The 19,518-nt window shown below is 53.3% G+C and overlaps 1 long non-coding RNA gene across 1 annotated transcript; it reads right to left on the bottom strand.

Moving 5' to 3' along the window:
- Positions 1 to 1,155: 1,155 nt before the first annotated feature.
- Positions 1,156 to 19,214, bottom strand: LOC143828871 (uncharacterized). The gene is made up of 4 exons (XR_013227950.1): positions 19,075 to 19,214; positions 7,017 to 7,258; positions 5,361 to 5,477; positions 1,156 to 3,873 (listed from the first exon to the last, which is right to left on the bottom strand). It is a non-coding gene; the product is annotated as an uncharacterized LOC143828871 (long non-coding RNA).
- Positions 19,215 to 19,518: the final 304 nt, after the last annotated feature.

Raw genomic sequence — 19,518 nt, 5'->3', positions numbered from 1 at the left:
CTGGTCTGTCCCTCCGGGGCAAGAGAGAACAACTCTGCTCCATCATCCATATGGCAGCCTTTTAAATACTTGAAGACGGTTATCAGATCCCCTCTCAGTCATCCCCTCTCCAGGCTAAACAGACCGAGCTCCCCCAACCTTTCTTCCTACGTCTTGGTCTCCTAACCCCTCACCATCTTTGTTGCCCTCCTCTGGACACGCTCCACTTTGTCAACATCCCTCTTCAACTGGGGTGCCCAAATTGTTCCAGTGGACATCCCCTGATGTTTGCCAGCTATGATCTTCATGGCCCTATTGTTGACCACTCCCCTCCCCCAGTTTAGAGAGTTCCTGCTGCTTCAATTTTTCACAGTCTACCTTGGTTTTCACTATCCCAAATATGTTGTTATCATCCAAAAATATCGCCCCTGCACCGATCGCCCTCAGTTCCAGCGCAAATAGGGCTAGGGTGACCTTCCCACCCCAAAAGAGAGCAGAGTTTGAGTCCAGGGAGACCTTTAAGACCATCCAGGCTCCCTTCGAAACATGAGCCTTCATCTGCAAGCACACACCTTCAGAGGCACTGCGATGTCTGCCGCTCGCCCTCCCAGCTTTTCTTCTGCAGTCCTGCCAGCCCACATCCCAACCTGAGCGCACCATGGGGACGCAGCACGCGGAGCGCCTGCGGGGACTCTTGCTTCAACATGCACGGAGCCTGGTCTTTTGCATCTTCCTGGGTGATCCAGTTTGACTTCCGCGCGCAAAATGTCCTGGCAGGCAGCCGCTTTCGCCCGGGCGCAGCCCAACTCCCTCGCCTCCCGTCGGAAGGAAGTGAGGACCAGAGTTTCCGTGCGAGAGAGGCGCCCGCGGGGAGCTGCTGTCGCGCCTGATTCATGCCGCTTAGCTGGGCCGTTGGCAGGGACCTCTCTGCTCCGCGCTTGGAGCCTCTGCCGCCCTTCCTCCCCCGAAGGCTTGATGCTCACCCACTTAGATGCCCACCGCTGAGGCTGAAGAATAGGCAGGCCTTGGGAAAGGACCTCTGGCGGGGGGGGGGGGAGAAAGAGGCTCGCTGCTCTCTTCCTGATGGGCTCTCATCGGTTTGGTTTCGCGGGGAGGACAGGAGGACGAGCTCTGGTTGGGGCGATCGATCGCCTTTTACTCTCCCCTGGAGACCGGGAATCATAAAACCTGAATGTCTCCTCTGCCCATGGAGGTGGCTTGTTTTGCATTTTTGGCGGCTGCCTTCAGCAGGCAGCGGATGCTCGGGGAATAATTTGGTTCCCGTCCCAGAGTCGTTATTGTTAGTTCAGACAGTTTACTCCCCCGTCATGGTGATTGTAATGAGAAGAACATGTGATTAGGCCCGCATAATAAAGCTCCATTTCCCAGGCCTTCATTTGAATGGCGGGGCAGTTTCGGCACTTTCTCTGTCTCCTTTGCCCTCAGGCCACGGAAGGTGCCCGGAGATGGACACAGAGGTCCATCTCAGCCTCCCCTCCCTCACAGGGTGTCTGTCGTGGGGAGAGGAAAGGAAGGCGATTGGAAGCCGCTTTGAGATTCCTTCAGGTAGAGAAAAGCGGCATATAAGAACCAACTCTTCTTCTTCTTCAGTAATCTCAGGGCTCTCTCAGCCTCCCCTCCCTCACAGGGTGTCTGTTGTGGGGAGAGGAAAGGGAAGGCGACTGGAAGCCCCTTTGAGCCTCCTTCGGGTAGGGAAAAGCGGCATATAAGAACCGACTCTTCTTCTTCTTCAGTAATATCAGGGCTCTCTCAGCCACACCCACCTCACAGGGTGTCTGTTGTGGGGAGAGGAAAGGGAAGGCGACTTTGAGCCTCCTTCGGGTAGAGAAAAGCAGCATATACCAACCAGCTCATGTCCTTGCTCTTTTTATTGTCGTTGTCGTTGTTGTTGTTGTTCTTCTAGACTCAGCCCATAGCTCCATCCGCCTTGTGAATGGCGGTTTTTATTATAAAACCTCCTCAGCAGCTGCAGCCATCAAGAGGGCCCCAATCCCCTCTGCACTTTCTCCTGCAGCTCTGCGCATTTTCACAAGATCAGGGACCACGGGGTAGCCGTGTTGTTTGTCAGATTGCCTCTCCATTTCCCGCTGAATATCAAAATATCTTTTCCTGGACAGAGGCCGGGAGGGGCATTGTGCTAATGAGGAGGCGATCATGTCAGCCCCAGTTCATGACCGTCACGTTGGTGTGAAATGGGGAGGGAGGAGTGACAGGTGGGCTGCGGGACTCATCTGACCCGCCAAGCATTTCCATCTGACCCGCCGGAGATTGGCAGGCCAGTGCCGCAAGACGGGGCCTGCGACAATCACTTCCCCGCTCTGCTGTTGACATGTTTCCCAATATAGCTTGGTTTATTTCCAACCTCAGTGGCATGGCTCTCTCTCTGCCTTCTGTGCACGAGCACACACACACACACACAGAGTGAGAATATGAAAATGGAATAGACTGATGCCCATTATCCACCTTGCCCCACATGCACTGACTTTGGGACAAGGCCATGGTCCCTGAGGGTGCAGAATTTGCCATTGTGAATTCGAGGTGTCGCTGCCTCGTTCCCAGAGCAGAGGCCAAGCTGGGGCCTGACTGACCGTTTGAATCCTGTGGCCCAGAGTCTATAGTCTCATCTGCCTCTCATTTGTTCTCCGCACATCTGCCACCAGCCTAAATAACTGCAGGAGGCCAGAAGCCTTTTCGGAGACAGCCATGTAACGAACCCTGTTTCAGACCAAGGTTTGTGCACACCAAGGCCAGGGTGTTGCAATCACAAATAGGATGCAAAAAAGTCATCCTGGCAGCACTTCAATCAGACACGGCCCAGGGCAATCATCGGGGGAAGACGCTTCTCGTATCATCGAAGGTGGAGACTGGCTGTTGCCCCTCTCCCTCCCCAACCCTGAACGGCTCCGTTGGATGCAAGAGATCAACCAGGCAGCACTCCAGGAAGGCCGAGCGAGAGGCCAAAGGCTGTGGCCGGGGTGGGGGAGGGAGGCACGTGGCCCCCTGGCCGCTTCTTGACCCCTGGGTGCTTTGTGGGAGACGAGGCCGCTCCAAGCACGGCGTGGCTGGGAAAGGGGCTCCTGTTGGGAACCAGCTGCCTGAGAACCGGGTGGAGCATCTTTTGAGGCCGGTGGGAACAAGGCGGGAAGGGGGAGGGCGCCTGTGTCAAAGTGGGCCAGGATCAATATGAGAATTGGCAACCTGGTTCCTGATCTACCTTTGGGCATGTCGCTGAGGGGACTGGAAAGGAGCGTACAGTGCCTGCAAAGGGAGTGCTCCAAACTCATCCCGAATTAGCCCTCACAGACTCTTATTCAGAAGAGCAAAACCTGAGTCCAGTCATAGAATCCTAGAGTGGGAAGGGACCTCCGGGGTCATCTAGTCCCATCTCCTGCACAAGGCAGGACACTCACAGCTACCTGCCCACTCACAGTGACCCCAATTTCATGCCCAAGTGATCACTTCCCATGAAAAACCTCTGGAATCCAGCCTGGCCTGGGGGAAATTCACCTCCCATCCCACAGTGGCCATCAGCCATTTCCTGGGTATGCAGGAAGGGCCACAAGAGACAAACCCAGGAACATCCCTTCCTGCCCTCCCACTCACCACCTGCCTAAGCTCATACATTTTAGCCCAGCTTACCAGGCTGTCAAGATCATCCTGTATCCTGATTCTGCCGCCCCCCTCAGTTTAGTATCATCAGGCACCTTGATGACCAACAACGCTCCTTGCTGGGTGTGAACTTCCTTGTGGCGCCTGCTGCGTCAGCTCTTACCGAAGTTCGCTTAGATGGTGGGAAGGGCCTGTTGGAGTCGAGATGCATCAGGATCTGAGCCATAAAGACAGTGAAGACTGGATGAAGGATATGGGCAAGACCTGCGAAGAGCAGCAAAGGGGTCTCCTGGGTAATGAAGCAATTTACAAACTTATGCATCGTGGCCTCCTGTCAACTCTCCCCCCCCCCTCCCCAGGCACAATTCATAGAATCCTAGAGTGGGAAGGGGCCACAGAGGCCATCTAGTCCAACCCCCTGCTCAACGAAGGATCAGCCCTAAGCATCCTAAAGCATTTTTATGAGACTGTTTTATGAGCCTGTTTCACATCCAGCAATTTTATGAGCCCGTTTCACACCCAGGCTCTTCTGCCTTCCCCCATCTTGGTTGCCCTCCTCTGGCCTTTCCCCAATCTCCTTCTCCTTTCCATCCAGCCATGGTGGGCTGGGGCTGGGGCTGGGGCTGGGAGCTGGGGCCGGGGGCGGGGCTGGGGCTGGGGCTGGGACTGGGGCTGGGGCTGGGGCTGGGGCTGGGGCTGGGGCTGGGGCTGGGGCTGGGGCTGGTTCTTGGCAGATTTGTCCCAGGGCCAGGGGTGGGGTCTGGTGCCTCTTCTTACCTGGGCCAACAACAACTGTCTGTGACTCTCCCACCTAACCATCCATTCCTAGAACAGACTCAGCAAGGTCACCTGGTCCATCCAGCGCAGTCAAAAAACACTTCCAATGATATTGCATCTTGTCTCCTCTTGAAGACTCAAGAGGAGAGTATGAGTCCCTCGAAGGGACTGGGTGAGAGTTATCTGAAATCTCTTCCTCTGAGATGAGGCAACTTTTCTCTCCCCATTAAGTCACCTGGAAAGATTTGCCTCCTCTGGTGGCTTTGCATTTCAGGAACAAGGAAGAGGTTTTGAGTTACGAAACAAAACAAACCCACCTTCCCTCTCCTTGTGCAAGAGATGCCAGTGTCCTCTTCTGAACCCAAGTCCGGAGGGCGGGAGGGAGGGAGGGAGCGCTTGCAGTGCTAGTCAGGTCTCCGTGTGTGTGATGAGCAGCCCAGCAGGAACTCACCTTTATGGGGGAATGTGGTGGCCTTCTGCTTCCTCCATCCAGGGTGCCCTTCCCACTTGAACTAGGGTGCTGACAGCCACCAACCTGCCGGAGGGCGTTCTCAGATCACATGACACAGAATACCCGGCAGGTCTCATAAAACGGGGCGTAATAAGCCAATGACTCTGTGAAGCCAGGGGAGGTTCCGGAACAGGCGTCCACAGCCCTTTTGAGCCTGGGGGTGCCTTTGGAATTGCAAGAGGCAGAGCCAGAAACAAAATGGCTGTCCAAATTGACCTTTAGTCCAACAGAGACAATCCTTGTGCATTGGTGATCGTCATGGATGGGGAAAGGGTTAGGGGAGCAGGAAGCATTGTCTATATAAAGCCATTATATCCCTAAAATGTTTAAAATAAGCCAGCAATTCCAGTTCATGCCAGGAAAGGCCAGGCTCGTCCATCCAGGGGGGAGGGGGTTGAGTGCAGCTACCTGCCCTCATTCATTGGCATGGGGCCGGTCAGGCAGAGGCCTGAGATTCCCTCACCTGTAGACGATCCTCTTTTTCGCAGGGCAACAGACAACCCTCTGGAACGAGGTGACTTCGCTGCTCAGCCTTCCAGTTTGCCAGTTTGCCGTGCTTAGCCCCCGTAACACTGCCCATCTGCAGTAGTAAATTGAGATAATAAAGCTCTGATGGTCTTTTTAAAAAATCATTTTCGTTTTTATGGCCACCTCATAATTCCACCACGAGGCTTTCTGGTCTTCTCCCTCAATTCTATGGAACTGCATGAAATTGCTGCTCATAAACAGAAAATTGGCAGGATGTGAGATCTCGGAATGCACTGAGGGATCCACAAGAGAATGGATCTGTCCACCTGGCCCAGCTGCCAGTGGGAATCCTTTAGACCAGGGATGGGCAACCTGGCCCTCCAGATGTTCATGCACTACAATTCCCAGCAAATGCTGGCAGGGACTCATGGGAATTGTAGTCCATGAACATCTGGAGGGCCACAGTTTGCCCACCACCAGAGAAGGAGTGGGGGGAGTGGATGGTGCTCATCTTGGGCTGGGAAGGAGAGGGAGCCTGGAGAGGAGGCTGGATTTATTTCTCGGTCTAGCAGCAGACACCAGGGCGGCCCAGATGCCTAATTGCTGGACTGAACTCCAGTTCCCAAGATGCCTTTGAAACCCTACATGAAGGGAAACAGACTCTGGCTTGGGAGTCAGCAGCAAGTCTCAGGCAACCCAGGGAAGCATCGTTTCCGGAGATTGGGCATGTGATTTGTTGATTTTCTTGCCATTGGGTTGGCCAGGAGGAGGACCTGAAAGCTGCACGAGCTGTAACACCTTGGCCACCCCATGGGGAATAATTCCTGGCACCTGCGGGGGGGGGGGCGGGATCTCAGCTGGTTGTGGGGTGTGTTGCTTGTTCCCCAACTGCATTCTTTGAAAAAGGGAATATGTCTCATGTCTCCCCTTGTTGAGCCCAAAAATTGAAATTGTGGGGACACAAGAGGTATTTCCCTAGAATTGCCCCTACCCCCCCCCCGGTCAAGCTTCCCCACATCCCCCCCCCCAGCTCAGCAGGATCCGTTTTGCAACCCTCTGTGTTTCCTTTGAGGCCATATCCTGCAGAACTAAATAAAGGTAATTAAATGATTCATCATCTTGCATTTGCAGCAACTGGAGAAATGAGATCTGTTGACTCCCTTTCAACTTGGGCATTATTTTAATTCCTGGGTCCTCCCCCGCCCTGCCCCTTTGAAGTGGGTTGGCTCAGCCAGGCCCAGAGAAGAGGTGGGGAGCCGCAGGGGCGGGGGGGGGGACTCCTGTGGCCTGAGACTCTCCTCAGAGGCTGGAGCCTTGCAGATCTCGGTGCTGGAAAGAGGCGCAGACCTTTTCAGCCCTGCCAAAGGAACAGCCTCACTGGGGTGTTCCCCAGAAGAAACCGCTGAGGCAACCCTGGCCGGGGCTCCTTCTGCAGGAGTCTGCAAGACTGGCCACTGTTGGCCCATTCAAACACGGGGGGGGGGGGATTCTTTAGGGGAGAGAGAGGGGGGGCAGGATTTGATGACTCTTTTTACACTACCCGGAGGAGTCTCAAGGCAGCTGGCAACTGCCTTCCCTCCCTCTGCCCACAAGAGATCCCCAGTGAGGAGGCAGGTGTGGCTGAGAGAGCTCTGGGAGAACTGGGACTGACCCAGGGGCACCCAGCCGGTCTGGGGGAATCAAACGCTGCTTTCCAGATGGGAGGCTGCCGCTCTCCCCGAGAGGCCGCGCTCGAACGTCCGGGGATGGCGTCGCTCTGATGGAGAACTGAGTGGAGCTCCTCCCAAGAAGTCATGGGTCGGCCTCCCCCAAGTCCAAAACATTCAGCCAAACACATTTACAGCATGTAACCAACACTCCCAAAGTTGTGTGGAAATGATGATCGTGCCCTTTCTGAAATGACAAAATAAGATAGAAATGAGAAGCACGGAAGGGCCGATGCCTGAGGGGCAGCCAGGCCTCTGTGAGCGCAGCCCACCCACCCACCCCCCACCTCACCCTGGCTGATCTGTTGGCCTCCCTGGTGGGGGGCTGGGGCTCAGGGCCCGGGGAAGAGGCTCTCTTGGCCCTGCTTGCCTGGGGCAATGCCTCCTTCATTGCTCTGCTTCCCCCCCCCCCCCGCGTGACAGACGAGGCTCAAGGGCCGGCAGAAGGTCTCCGGCTGAATCGCTGGCAGCCTCTCCAGTGAAAAGGCCCAGGCAGGAGATGATGGGGAAGACCTTTCTCTGCCTGAGATCTTGGAGAACCACCACCAGTCTCAGCAGAGAGGACTGATTAGTTGTGAGTCCCTGCACAGAGATGGGGGTTAGACTAGATGACCCTGGATACCCCTCCAAGTCCGTGATTCTATGACTGACCTTGAAGTCTGATGCAACATGTGAATGATGGCTTGGTGGAAAACCAGCCTGCCAATGCTGCTTCACTGCAACAGCAAAATGGAGCATCCATGTGCAGGGGCAGCATGCCTCTGATCTCCAGGCACTGGGAAAGGAGCCTCAGGGGAGAAGAGCATTCCCATCAGGTTTGCTTGGCAGGGTCCCAAAAACACCCAGTCAAGGATATGTTATGCATACGATATCCAGGCTTGCCAACCCTCAGGCGGAGCCTGGAGATTTCCCAGTCTTGCAGCCCATCTCCTGGCAACAGAGCTCCATTGCCCTGGGGAAAGTGGCCGGTTGGCTCTGAATCCAAACAGGGCCCCTCTGCCTCACCCCCCCCCCCTGAGCTCCACTCCCAGACCTCCAGGAATTTCCAGCCTAGAATTGGCATCCCTAGCTGCTGCCTGGGCTTCAAAATCAGGAGCAAGTTGGTTTGAATTGCCCAACAAGTTCTGTGTGTTTGTGTGTGTGTGTGTGGGGGGGGGGTGTCGTCTTTCCAGCGAGAGCTGCCGGCTACTCTCTTCCTGATTACTGGGTCACCCCCACCAAATAGACGCCATTCATTAACACTTTGCCACGGCACAAAATACAAGGCAGATAATTTTAACAGCACAGATGCCGTGGGAGAACACAAGCTATAATCAGCGCAGGGTTCATTCCTCCCCCTCCCCCTCCCCCCCCCCGCCCTCTAATGAACAAGGTGGTTCAGGATTCCCTTCCCTGACACTTTTGGATATTAATTAGTTTAAGGTGTCAGCGCAAAGACTCACGGAGCGGGGAGGAGACGGGGGAGGTGAGTGGGTGGGTGGGTGGGAGCAGCGTTTCTGCCCCAGCATCTGCCGGAGCCTCGGCTGAGGAAGAGGCCCAGGAGGGGTGGCCAGGCAAGGACATCGGTGGCCACAAGAGCCACGAGCTTGACCTGGACCGGCCAGTGAAGGGGCAGGACTGCAGAGGGGCATCCAGGGCAGGCATGGCAACTGGGCCCAGGGCTCTGCACCAACCGGGGTCTGGGACCCGACTGGCAAAGCCGGGCCCTGGGGAGCACACTACAAGGCTGGTTTTTTTCATTTGTATGCCGCTGAGGCATTTGTATGCCCCCAGGAGACTCAGGGCGGCTCTCAACAGTTTATCAGCCGTATTAAATCAGACAAACCACAAATCCTAATGTTATTAGCATTCAAGTAGGTCTCACACTTTCAGACAAGCCTCCTCTTGCTCTATGGAGGGGGGGGCACATAGAGTGCATCCATTCTCCTTGGGGGTGGGCACTAGGTGCTTGAGGGGGGGGGGAGGCCAGAACGTTGAAGCTCTTTCTTGGCCTCATTCGTAGGTCTGGTGGGACAGCTGTGTCATTAAGCCCTGGGAACTCTCCAAGGTCCTGCCGGGCCCTGCTCTCATTAGGTCAGTGGTCCCCAACCTTTTTATCACCGGGGACCACTCAACGCCGGGGACCACTCACCAGGGACCACTCACCGCCTTTTACTGAGGCCCGGTGGGGGGGGTAGTTTACTCCTCTACTCTCAACCACTGCCCTAACACTCTCTGATTGCTATGGTAATGTTTAAACATCCCTTCAAAATAAGATACAGACACGCCACAACAATGAAGTGTGTTGTAAAGGGCTGGGGGGGATGAAGTAAAGGGCCGGGGGGGGGGGAGAAGGCGTCCTTCGGGGCCCACCTCCAATTAGTCAAAGGACCACATGTGGTCCGCGGCCCACAGGTTGGGGATTGCTGCATTAGGTGGAGCGTTCCACCGAGACGGGGCCACGGCTGAGGCCAGTCTGAGCTCGGTTTTAGTGTAGCACGGAACCTCGTGGCCAAATCATTCATGCCAAGGTCAAGAGTGATCTTCTATGCTGAATGAACTTGGAAAACAGTGTTTTAGGCAGCTGCATTAACTAAGTTCTCCAGTAATGCTGCATCCAATAGAATCATGGGGTTGGAAAGTTCCTCAAATGTCATCTAGCCCAACCCCCTGCACAATGCAGGAACTCACAACTACCTGCCCACGTGCAGTGGCCCCAATTTCATGCCCAAGTGATCCCCCCACAAAAATTGCCAGAATCCAGGCTGGCCTGGAGGAAATTCAGCTATCATCCCAGAGTAAAAGGTAAAGGTAAAGGTAAAGGTATCCCCTGTGCAAGCACCGAGTCATGTCTGACCCTTGGGGTGACGCCCTCCAGCGTTTTCATGGCAGACTCAATACGGGGTGGTTTGCCAGTGCCTTCCCCAGTCATGACCGTTTACCCCCCAGCAGCAAGCTGGGTACTCATTTTACCGACCTCAGAAGGATGGAAGGCTGAGTCAACCTTGAGCCGGCTGCTGGGATTGAACTCCCAGCCTCATGGGCAGAGCTTTCAGACTGCATTTCTGCTGCCTTACCACTCTGCGCCACAAGATGCTCTTCATCCCAGAGTGGAGATTAGCAATTCCCTGGGGATGCCAGGAAGGGCCAAAACAGACAAACCTTGGCACATCCCTTCCTGCCCACCCACTCACCATCTGCCTCAATTCACAGAATCTGCATTCCTGGCAGAGGACTATCCAGCCTCTGCTTAAAACCTTCCAAAAAAAGGAAAATGCAACACCTCCCAAGGAAGCCTGTTCCACTGAGGAACCGCTCTCACTGTTAGGAACTGATTCTGGGTGTTTAGCCGAAAATTCTTTTGAATTAACATCAACCCATTGGTTCTGGTCTGACAGAAAACAATAGAAATCCCTATGGGTTTAAGTGAGTCAGCACGTGTCAGGTGAGCCCAAGAGAAGTTGGGAAGTGTGGTGTCCTTTGAGGCCTCAGCCTCCCCAACCATCATCACCTCCACCTTGTCAGGAATACCTTTCACCTGGGCAGTCTTTCCACTAAACAACAGCAGTCCAGCAATGGCCCCGGGGGACCTCCTCCACATCTCCCAGAGGACCTAGAGCTGGGTGTCATCAGCAAATGGATGACTCCCCGTTCCAGAATTAAGAATGATTTCTCCTCAGAGCTTCCCATAGAGATGGAATCGCATGGGGGAAAGGACTGTACTCTGGGGAACACCACAGGACAAATCCCCCACCCACAAAGAAAATTGTTTCCTGGCAGCCTTGGGGTCCTGCCCAGAGGGAATGACAGGCATAAGATGCAGCCTCAATTAAGAGCCGACTCCTATGTAGGGCTATGTCTACCCCGGGAGCCCCCCTCCTCCCCTTCACGGCTCCTCCCTCCTTGCCGTAAGGTTGAATAAGCCCCCCTCCCCGCGGAGCTCCACTTCTTGCCTTGCTCGCGGACTCTCCTCGCTTGCCTGTTTTCTGAATCCAGCCCCCCCTCCCTGGCCTGCTCCCCCCCCCACGTTGCTCTGCCTCAAGGCTGACGTGGCCTTTTCCACGTTTCCTCCCCCTCCCCCCAGCCCCCCTCCCCCCTCTGCACGGGGAAGAGAAGCCCGGCTTAGCGTCCGCTCCCGGTTTCTCTGGGCAAGGGCTCCAGTCTGTTTTACGCTTTTCCCCTCCCCCAGCATCTTTATTTGCTTTCTTGATGGCAGCTGAGTTGCAGCCGAAAGCTCCCAAACACGCCTAGGGCTGCCGTTTGTTCGCAGACTAATTGGTACACATTTCCAAAGAGCAGGCCCGTGTCGGGGAGCCAAGGTCAGTTTGCTAACAGTTGGGAGATCCGCACTTATTTCCATTTGCTCTCGCCTGTGATCACCGAGCAGAGATGTCGGGCAGATGCCAGCCCTCGAGCGCAAATGCCCGGCCCATGAAATGCACGGGGCGGGCAAGATGGGCGGCTGCGAAGGAGCGGAGAAAGTGCGGCTGCAAGGCGGGCGGTGAGTGGCGGGCAAAGTTCGCCAGCCGGTGGCTGAGGAGTGGAGCAGAGCTGGGCCGAGGGCTTCCCTGGCAGCCGGTCCCTGCCGGGCCTTTCTCTCCTGGGGATTCAGATATTCCGCACAGGAGTCACAGAGCAGCTGCCCTGGCCACAGCGCCACAATGGAACAGAGCGGCAAATGCTGCTGGCTGGTTGGGTTGGGAGACTCCCTGCAAGGCCCAGCCTGCCTTGGACGCCTGGAGGTTCTCCCCTCATGGGCAGGCTCCCCAGGGCTGTTTGTGTGTGTGTGTGTGTGTGAGAGAGAGAGAGAGAGATCATAGAATCATAGAGTTCCCCACTTCCTTAGGCAGCCCCTTCCCCTGCTGAACTAGACTCCTAGAATCCTAGAGTGGGAAGGGTCCATGCAGGCCATCTAGTCCACCCCTGCTCAGTGCAGGATCAGCCTCAGGTATCCAGGAGAAGGATCTGTCCAGCCGCTGCTTGAAGACGGCCAGTGAGGGGGAGCTCCCCACCTCCTTAGGCAGCCCCTTCCAGTGCTGAACTAGACTCCTAGAATCCTAGATTGGGAAGGATCCACAAAGGCCATCTAGTCCCCCCCCCCTCTGCTCAGTGCAGGATCAGCCTCAACCATCCAGGAGAAGGATCTGTCCATCCGCTGCTTGAAGACGGCCAGTGAGGGGGAGCTCCCCACCTCCTTAGGCAGCCCCTTCCAGTGCTGAACTAGACTCCTAGAATCCTAGAGTGGGAAGGGGCCATGCAGGCCATCTAGTCCACCCCCTGCTCAACGCAGGATCAGCCCTAAGCATCCTAAAGCATCCAAGAAAAGTGTGTATCCAACCTTTGCTTGAAGACTGCCAGTGAGGGGAGCTCACCACCTCCTTAGGCAGCCTATTCCACTGCTGAACTAGAATCATAGAATCATAGAGTTGGAAGGGGCCATACAGGCCATCTAGTCCAACCCCCTGCTCAACGCAGGATCAGCCCTAAGCATCCTAAAGCATCCAAGAAAAGTGTGTATCCAGCCTTTGCTTGAAGACTGCCAGTGAGGGGGAGCTCACCACCTCCTTAGGCAGCCCTTCCCCTGATGAACTACTCTGACTGTGGACATTTTGCCTGATATGTAGCCAGTACCATTCCTCACATAGTTTAAACCTGTGACTGCAGGTCGTCTCCTGTGCTGCCAACTGTTACCTGAAACGCACTTGCACACGAGGTGTCCCGTGACACGTGTATACTCAGCAGTGGGGAGTAAGATTAGTGAGAGGTTGGGAACGTAGCGAAACGGATTGTTTGCCAGGGTTTTAAGAGGTGATTACTCCCCGGAGAACTCAAGGCAGACAACAGGAGTTTAGTAAAAAATTATAGCAATCTTTATTAGAAGGAAAATAATAAAAATTTATCTAGCACGCTAGCAAGCAGTCATATAGGGAAAATAGAGTGGAAAAGAAGTTTCAGTATAACAACCAGTTTTGAAGAGTGGGTAGGCAGAGAGCTGCAACATGAACCAGCCTGAAGGGAGCTTCCAGTGGGTCCCGTGCCAGAAAGAACCCGGCAGCCTGGTGCAGCCACTGCTTATATATGCTTTTTGGGAGGGGGCTACGTGATGTGGCCGAGGGGAGCACATGATGGAATTTTCCATGGGGCAGGATGTTGGGCAAAGGAGTGAATGGGTCTAAGGAAAGGAGCCCTCCTGTCTCAATGGGTCTAGCTGCTGAGGCTGGGGCAGAGGGGCCAAGGTGAATCCTTTTTGCAAGTCCAAGAGGTTTGCCTTTGGGCAAACAGGATGGAGCCAAGCCACTGAATCAGCAATGCAATGGGGTGGGGGAGAAGGGGGACGAGAACAATGCCTGTGTCAGGCAGAGGCTGCCCTTCTGAACCTGGGGCTAAGAGATGGGGTCTGGCCTGGCTTGGCAGACTTTCACAGTGTCTGGCTTTGGCCCAAGCCTAGACTATTGAGGGGTGCCATTGGTTGTGGAAGACAGAATGCCAGTCTGAGAGGCCGGGCTCCTGCCATACTTAACACAACAGGAACCTTTTGCTGCCCTCCTCCAAGTGACAGTCTTTCAGCTACTTAAAGAGAGCCATCCCATCCCCTCTCAGCTTCCTCTTCTGCAGGCTGAACCTCCCCAAGTCGCTAGCCTTTCCTCTAGCCTAGGGATTGAACCCCAGCCCCCCTCCCTCCGAATCCTCCTCGTTGCTCCCTCTCAAGTATATGCAGCAAACTGTGTCCTATTTTCAGTCCAACCTTTGCATCAATCCCACTTTGCCATTCTGCATATTGACCCCAGAATTGTATGGAAGACTCATGACATACATAAATTCCAAGCATAGATACATGATTATCAAAACCTGCGGATCGGATTAAATAAAGCAGTAAGGGCTGGTGGGGAGGAGTTAGGGCGGGCTCTGTCCGGGCCCAGCCGCCCGTCACCACTCACTCCCGCAGCTAGCGCCTGCTGTATTTGTCCCACAGCGGGCTAAATTTCTAGTTTCCTATAAATCAAAAACTTTGCACTGAATACGGTAATAATCCTGAATCATTTGAACCTCAATTCTTCAACATTTTCATTCCTTTGAAAGGATGCAAAATGCTTAATCACCAAATGAGCCTCCTATACTTTGGGCTTCTATATATCGCATGGCGGGAAATGAATTAGCCGCGGCGCGTCCAATATCCCACTGTTCTAGCTGCATGGGATGGCGGAAACAGAGCTGCAGTGGGAAGCCAAACTTTTGTCGTAATTGGATGGCTTTTAGAGAGGACTCTCCAGGTTCCGTGGCCGTCATCCCTGGGTGCCCCTGCTTCTCTTGGAGCACAGCATGTTCACATGGGTGCCTTGTTTCCAGGGCTATTTCCCTCAAAGGCACTCTGGCTCCAGGCCCTGAGAAGCAACCATGAAGCGGCCTCAGTTTGCAACAGCCCTTTGGTCCATCTAACTCTGGCCTGTCTATTCAGACTGGAAGTGACTTCCTGAAGCCCCTGAAAGAGGAGAGGTCTTTCACAGCACTTCTGGCCTGATCCTTGCCAAGCAGAGGCCCTGCCCCTGAGACGCCTCCCTTTGCCCCTCTCCTGCACGCCAGCGCTGTGACAGGGGTGCCTGCTTTGAACACACCAGTGCCCCTAGGCCCCTGGGGGGGGGGGGGTCAGCTGGTCCACCAGAATCCCCAGGAATGTAAATTTGCTTGAATAAGTTTCAAGGGTGAGACAGGTGCAGACACTCTTTCTAGCAAGAGGGGCAGGTGTTTTAATAGCATTGATTTTAATTTTTACAACAGCCTCCTATAATTAAGTCCTTAATTAGGCATTCCATAAAACTGTTCAGAGGACCTGGAACCATTCCATACGGCAGATCAACACCATTAAGAGAAGGGCTTTTTGCAATCTGCCGGTGGATCGATATCACAGTAAGGATCTGAGAAGGGTCAACTCAAAGACTGAACTCGGTAGAACTTATTTGAGCGCACAAATTTCATGCAAGTTAAAGATCCTCCCCCCTCCCCCACTTACCAAAGAAGAGCCTATTATACATTTCAAGCGTGATTATCCCTTTGATGGCCTTACGCTACCCGTGCTGAAGGAGAGCCGGGCAGGAGATCCTCTCGGCTTGTGGCGTAATCCTGAGAAGAGTTTTGAAGCTTTACGATCAGTCACAGGCCGCTTCCTTTTTCAGATCATACAAATGCAGGTCATGCTCACAACATCCTCTGGGATGATTCTCCAACCCAAGAGGCAGCTGCACATTTAGAGGACGTGCAGAAGGTGCCCCAGCCCCCTGAGATGACCCCAAATGGGGACTCAGAATTGGCATCACCAACCTTCCTTATCACACATACTTTCAATACAATTTATGGGGAAATAGATCATTTTTCCACCCGAATTCTAAAAAGTAACCCAGGAGGAACTGGGGGGGGGGGGAGCTCATAATATTACGAGAGATCCCTCCTCTGCACCCGACCCTTGCAGACCCTTGTACCATCTTGAAGGAGGAACTAACAACTGGAACAATGCTGGACTTATAAAGGAACACTTAGCATCTCTTCTAAATTTACATCCTGCCACAATCAATTAAAAATATTCTGGCAATCTGTTCAGTAACCTTCACTCAATACTTTTCTTTTATCCCCACCCCTGCCAAAATCTCAGATTTAATTTTCTCAAATTGGGAGTGGTTTCACAGTTGTGGCATCTTTCCCCGACGCCCTCTTCAAGCCACGGCTGTTAGCCCTCTTTCCGCCTCTCCGTTCCCCTGTAAACTGCCCTCAAAAGTATCCCACTTGTACCAAAATGATAATGGGAGGCAGGACCCCCAAGGACTGCTGTCCAGAATCAGGACCCCCAGACTCCAGAGATTCCATCGACTGACTTAACCGAATCATCAGCTCACCAGGAGGCCAGGGAAGTGCTTGAGCTGCAAAGGGTGAAGGGAAACGCAGGGCCATTCATCACAGGGGGGAAAGAGCCTTATGCCAGCACAATGAAATAACGCTAAAAAAACAAAAACAAAAAATATGCCTCCCGGAATTCCTCACCTGCTGGCTCCTCTGGTGGAAACATTCCTCTCTTCCGCCTGTCAATCAAGACAGGCAGAAAATCACCTTTCTCGTTCTTTTGAAGGGAATGTGATGTCCGCTAATTTTTTTAATCAGACTTATTTGTTTAAATGCATATACATTTATTCATGGATGCATAATGCTCCTTTCACTTGAATCCCTGTTGCAATCTGGAGCATTGAAGCTTTTAAAATATATATATTTTGGGTGATTTTTTTTTTGGGGGGGGGGGGTAGGGAAGAGGCATGCTTTATGGGCAAACTGGTGGGGAAAAGTTTATTTTGTGCTCTGCCTGGGCAATTGTGTGTCTATTTGTTGCTCCAGGTAGTTTCTTTTTTTAAAAGAAAGCCCCGTTCTGGGGAGAGAGGGAGGCAGGCTTGAGAGTGGGCACTGGAGCTGGAGATCTCGCTACTTCAGCCACTTTAGTAGTGCACGTGTCTTGTGTGAGTGCCTTGCTGGCTGCTTTCATCCGGCTAGCGCTACATGGCAGGAGGAATCTAGTTTTGTGGATTTCCTTGCAAGTGCTTTAAAATGGAGGATGTAGCTGCCAGTTTGCAGATGTCATGCTGGATGTGTATGACATCATGCAAGACGCCAAGAATATGGTGTTTGCAGATGGTATGACTCTCAGTTTTTTAATCGGGTGCGGAATGGCCCCCAAATTACGCTTTTGATGGGAAATGACCTGGATGCTATTGATGGAAGCCTCTTAAATTCTTTTGAAGCTTTACCTCCTGGAGAGTGAACCAATATTATCAAGAGGTTTGAACAATTAACTTGATTAAAGTCCAACGAACTCCAACAAAGGAACACAACTAAATCCACTAATTATAAGAATAACAAGAATAGAATCATAGAATCATAGAATCATAGAGTTGGAAGGGGCCATACAGGCCATCTAGTCCAACCCCCTGCTCAACGCAGGACTAGCCCTAAGCATCCTAAAGCATCCAAGAAAAGTGTGTATCCAACCTTTGCTTGAAGACTTCCAGTGAGGGGGAGCTCACCACCTCCTTAGGCAGCCTATTCCACTGCTGAACTACTCTGACTGTGAAAAACTTTTTCCTGATATCTAGCCTATATCGCTGTACTTGAAGTTTAAACCCATTACTGCGTGTCCTCTCCTCTGCAGCCAGCAAAAACAGCATCCTGCCCTCATCCAAGTGACAACCTTTCAAATACTTAAAGAGGGCTATCATGTCCCCTCTCAACCTCCTTTTCTCCAGGCTGAACATTCCCAAGTCCCTCAACCTATCTTCATAGGGCAAGAGTGCAGAGCCTGCTAAATTAAAATTATTCAGAAACTCTCAACCCAGATCAAAAGAGAAGGGACCATCCTCCTCCCTTGCCCCCGCCACTTACAAAGGCATGGGAGGGATTGTTCCCTTCCTTCTAAGGAAACTCTCTTGTGATGCACCACCATCTGACTCCTCCATTCCAGCCCATCTTGAACCCAAAGCTCAAATCTGTCCTCTTCTCTGTGACACCCCTTCATGTATTTGAAGATGGTTATCATATCACCTCTCAGTCATCTCATCTCCAGGCTAAACAGACCAAGCTCCGTCCGCCTTTCCTCATTTGACTTGGTCTCCATCCCCCTCACCATCTTTGTAGCCCTCCTATGGATATGCTCCAGTTTCTCTACATCTTTCTTCAGTTGTAGTGCCCAAAAGTGAACACAGAACTCCAAGTGAGGTCTTAACAGACTGGAGTAAAGTGGTAACATCATCTCGCATGAGCTGGACATTGTACTTCTTTTAATACAGCCACAAACCCCATTTGCCTTTTTAGCCACCGAGTCACACTGCTGATTCCTTTACTGGTCTACTAAGACCCTCAGATGCTTTTCACACACACTGCTGCCAAGACAAATCTCACCCATCCTATAGCGATGGATTTGGTTTTTTCCTACCTAAATGCTGAAGTTTAAATTTTTCACTATGAAAATTCATTTTATTCATTTTAGCCTAGTTTTCCAGGCTGTCAAGATCAGAGCGAAGTGCCACCTTCAAAATTGAAACGTTCAGCTCTGGCATTTACTCTCCCCCCCTCCCCAGCCCTTTAACAGAGCCTTCAAAATTTCAGACAGATGTCAGGTGATGGGGGGGGGGGGATTTGCTGGGCAAGCCTAGTGCCAGGTTGGTGGAGGGGCACCTGCCTGATCAACAGAAGGGAGGCAGGGAGGGGCAATGCCAGCAGTGACTGGGGCAGGGAGGGAGCATGAGAAGGCTGGTCCCCTTGGCTCCTCATTCCCTCTCCCTTCTGCTCGCACAATGCAGGCAATGGACTCCCTTCCCCACTTAGTGCTGTTCCTTGCCTGTCACCAGAATGCAACATCTCTCTCTCTCTCTCTCTCTCTCTCTCTCTGTCTCTGTCTCTCACAGCTTGTGATGTTGTTTGGACACTCTCTGCCTGTCCTCTTCCCTATCAAGTATATTAGTTCCTAAATAACACCTTATCTACATTTCACTCAGGTTGTGCATCTTTGCTGTGCTGATTACTGCTCACAATTATACCCTGGAGAGGTCCCTTCCTCCCTCATTCTCCAGCCCCAAAGTACTAGGAATCCCCCCACCCAGAGCTGGTAAACCCAACTGTAGCCCAAGGATCTTTAATACACAACAAAAGAGTAGATTGCACAAACCACAGTGGGAAGGACCAGTCTGCTTTTCCCCTGTACTGTGAAGCCCGCCTCCCCCCACCCCACACAGACACGCATGCTAAACGACGAAGGGACCAGCCAGGCCCTGCTTGGGTCCCTGGCCTGTCCCCTGACAATGTCAGAAAAGGATGGGCATGCAGTGGGTTTTGCACTTTGCAGCACGAAATAGGAACAGCCATTTTAGGTGAAAAGGGCTGTGCCAGCCAAGCTGCGGGAAGGCCTGCACCTCAGGAGCGGGAGCACAGAGGGGAGCAACAGAAGATCGGCCACCCCCTCCCCTCCCCCAATGGGCTTCAAAATGAAGGCCTCACCTTGCTGCCTAGCGGACGGTCAAGAGACGCAGCCTGTCAGCGCAAGAGCGAGGGACGCCTGATTGGCTGATCTCCCCGTTAGGAGGAGTGCTCATCTCCCTGTCGTTTGCAGAAGAGCCTTCTCCGCCACTGGGGCTGCCTGCCCGGCCACTGCAAGGCTGGATCGTGCCCCAGAAGCCCCCACCTTGCCCAGCAGCCCGCCCAGGCCCTACCGGCAGCCACCCAGAAGCAGCTGGTGGAGAAATGTCGCCGCATGCTCCTCCCTGGCAGCTGCCGGGCAGAGAGACGCCAGCTCAGACTGGGAAGCCCGCCCAGCAGATGGCCCAGGATGGACCTCATTCCGTCCCGCTTAGAAGCCTGCAGGGCTTGTGGCCTCCGCCGCAGATTGGGGCAACGAATCCAATCAGCTCATTTTCTGTGGCACGAAGAAATGTGTTCGTTTTG

The sequence above is a fragment of the Paroedura picta genome, chromosome 2 (assembly GCF_049243985.1).
Source record: "Paroedura picta isolate Pp20150507F chromosome 2, Ppicta_v3.0, whole genome shotgun sequence".
Lineage (NCBI taxonomy): Eukaryota > Metazoa > Chordata > Lepidosauria > Squamata > Gekkonidae > Paroedura > Paroedura picta.
This window is presented reverse-complemented; position numbering and strand designations above follow the sequence as displayed.